This window comes from Myotis davidii, unplaced genomic scaffold (assembly GCF_000327345.1).
Source record: "Myotis davidii unplaced genomic scaffold, ASM32734v1 scaffold821, whole genome shotgun sequence".
NCBI classification, from domain to species: domain Eukaryota; kingdom Metazoa; phylum Chordata; class Mammalia; order Chiroptera; family Vespertilionidae; genus Myotis; species Myotis davidii.
Genome location: NW_006295269.1, coordinates 3,551,742 through 3,555,088, shown reverse-complemented (window position 1 = coordinate 3,555,088; position 3,347 = coordinate 3,551,742).

Here is a 3,347-nt window from a genome sequence, read left to right as displayed (position 1 = left end):
CCTGGCTGCCGGCCGCCATCTTGGCTGGCAGTTAATTTGCATATCGCCCTGATTAGCCAATGGAAAGCGTGTCGGAGGTACGGTGAATTAGCATGTTTGTCTATTATTAAATAGGATTTTCTATTTATTGAGGTTGTTAAGAGTATTACAGATGTCTCCAATTTCTCCCCCTCTGCCTAGCTCCCACCCCACCCCAGGCCTGCACTGGACTATTGTCTTTGTTTATGGGCTATGCATATATGCATGTAAGTTCTTTGGTTAATCTCTTCACCCCTGCACCCCTTCGCCTGAGATCTGTCAGTCTGTTCCATGCATCCATGCCTCTGGACCTATTTGTTCATCAGTTTATTTTGTTCATTAGATTCCACATATAAGTGAGATCATGTGATACTTGTCTTTCTCTGACTTGCTTATTTCATTTAGCATAGTAATACTCTCCAGGTCCCTCCATGCTGTTTCAGAGGGTAAGAGATTCCTCTTTTTTATTGCTGCATAGTTTTTTATGGTGTAAATGTCCCACAGTTCTTTTATCTACTCATCTACTGATGGGCACTTGGGCTGTTTCCAGATCTTAGGTATTGTAAATAATGCTGCTATGAACATATATTCTTTCTGATTAGTGTTTCTGGATTCTTAGAGTATATTCTCAGAAGTAGTATCACTGGGTCATTTTTAGTTTTTTTAGTGGTCTCAATACTATTTTTTAGTAGTTCCCCACAGTGGTTTTGTCAGTCTGCATTCCTACCAGCAGGGATGCAAAGGATTGTAAGAAAACTATGACATCTATTTGCCAAAGAATCTGGGAGAAATGGATACATTCCTGGAAATATACAATCTTCCAAAAATCCATCAGGAAGAATCAGAAAACATGAACAGGCCAATAACAACTGATAAAATTGAAGCAGTAATCAGAACACTCCCAGCAAAGGTAAGTCCTGGACTGGATGGATTCACAAGGGAGTTTTATCAAACATTTTAAGAAGAGCCAACACCCATCCCCCTCAAATTATTTCAAAAAAATTCAAGAGAAGGGAAGACTTCCAAGCTTTCTTTTACAAAGCCAGCATCATCCTAATTCTAAAACCAGATGAAGGCACTACAAAGAAAGAGAATTACAGGCCAATACCCCTGATGAACAAAGATGCTAAACTCCTCAACAAAATATTAGCAAATCAGATCCAGCAGTACATTAAAAAGATCATACACCATGACCAAGTGGGATTTATTCAGTGGATGCAAGGCTGGTACAATATTTGAAAATATTGTATACATCATATAAATAAAATGAAGTATAAAAATCACATGATCATATCAATAGGTGCAGAAAAAGCATTTAACAAAATCCAGCACCCATTTTTTATAAAAACTCTCAGCAAAGTGGAAATAGAGGGAACACACTTCAACATAATAAAGGCCATTTATAATAAACCTACAGCCAACATCGTACTCAATGGGCCAAAACTAAGTGTTTTCCTTAAAAGCAGGAACAAGACAGGGATGTCTGCTTTGACCACTCTTATCCAACATAGTACTGGAAGTCCTTGCCATAGTAGTCAGACAAGAAGAAGAAATCAAAGGCACCCAAATTGGAAAGGAGGAAGTAAAACTCTCATTCCTTTGTTTGATATGATATCATAGATAGAAAACCCTAAAGACTCCACCAAAATAACCTACTCAATTTAATAAATGAATTCAGCAAAGTATCAGGATACAAAATTAAAATCCAGAAATCAATGGCATTTTTATATAACAACTAGAGGCCCGGCGCATGAAATTTGTGCATTGGCGGGGGATCCCTCAGCCCAGCCTGCTCCTTCTCACAGTCTGGGACTCCTTGGGGGATGCTGCCTGCTGGTGGGGAGCAGGGCTAAGCCAGCAGTTGGACATCCCTCTCACAGAAGGGCCCCTCACTCCTTATCACCCACCTGCTTGCTGCTCCTTAGCACTGCCACGGAGGTGGGAGAGGCTCCCACCACTGCCACTGTGCTCACCAACCATGAGCTCGGCTTCTGGCTGAGTGACGCTCCCACTGTGGGAGTGCATTGACCACCAGGGGGCAGCTCCTGCATTAAGTGTCTGCCCCCTGGTGGTCAGTGAGCATCATAGCGACCGGTCATTCTGGTCGTTCTGCCGTAACAGTTGCTTAGGCTTTTATTATATAGATAATGAACTCTCAGAAAGAGAAACTAAAAGAATAAAAAATAAAAAATCCCATTTACCACTGCAATGAAAAAAAAAAAGGAAGCTACCTAGGAATAAACAACCAAAGAATACTATAGGACATTGAAAAAAGAAATAGAGGAAGACACAGACAGTGGAAGAATATACTGTGTTCATGGATAGGAAGAATTAACATCATTAAATGTTCATATTACCCAATGCAATCCCTATTAAAATACCATCAGCATATTTCACAGATCTAGAAAAAATATTCCAAAAATTTATATGGAACAAAAAAAACAACAGCAGCACAAAAACCTAATAGCCACACCAATATTAAGAAAGAAGAACAACGTTGGAGGGATCATAATACCGGATATCAAACTATACTGCAAAGCCACTATAATCAAAACATCCTGATACTGGCACAATAACAGGCATATAGATCAATGGAACAGAACAGAGAGTCCAGAAATCAACCCAGGTCTTTATGGTCAATTAATATTTGACAAAGGAGGCAAGAGCACACAATGGAGGAAAGACAGTCTCTTCCATAAATGGTAATGGGAGAATTGGACAGGTACATGCAAAATTCAAAACTAGACCACAAACTTACACCATGCACAAGAATAAATTCAAAATAGATTAAAATACATAAATGTTAGTCACAAAATCATAAAAACTCTACAAGAAAACATAGGCAGTAAAATCTCAGACATATCACATAGCTGAATTTTTGCTGACACACCTCCTAGTGCAAGAGAAACAAGGAAAAAATAAACAAAAGGGACTACATCAAACTATAAAGTTTCTGCGCAGCAAAAGAAACCATCACAAAATGAAAAGGGAACACACTATGGGAGAACATATTTGCCAATGACATATCTGACAAGGGGTTAATTTCCAAAATATATAAAGAACTTATAGAACTCAAAAAAAAGGAAGGCAAACAATCCAATTAAAAAATGGGCGGAAGGCCTGAACAGACCAAAGAGGACATACAGAAGGCCAAGAGACATGTGAAAAAATGCTCAGTGTCACCAGTCATCTGAGAGATGCAAATTAAAATGACAATGAGACATCACCTCACATCTGTCAGAATGGCTATCATCAACAAATCAACAAGTGACAAATACTGGAGAGAATGTAGAGAAAAGAGAACCCTAGTACACTGCTGGTGGGAGGGC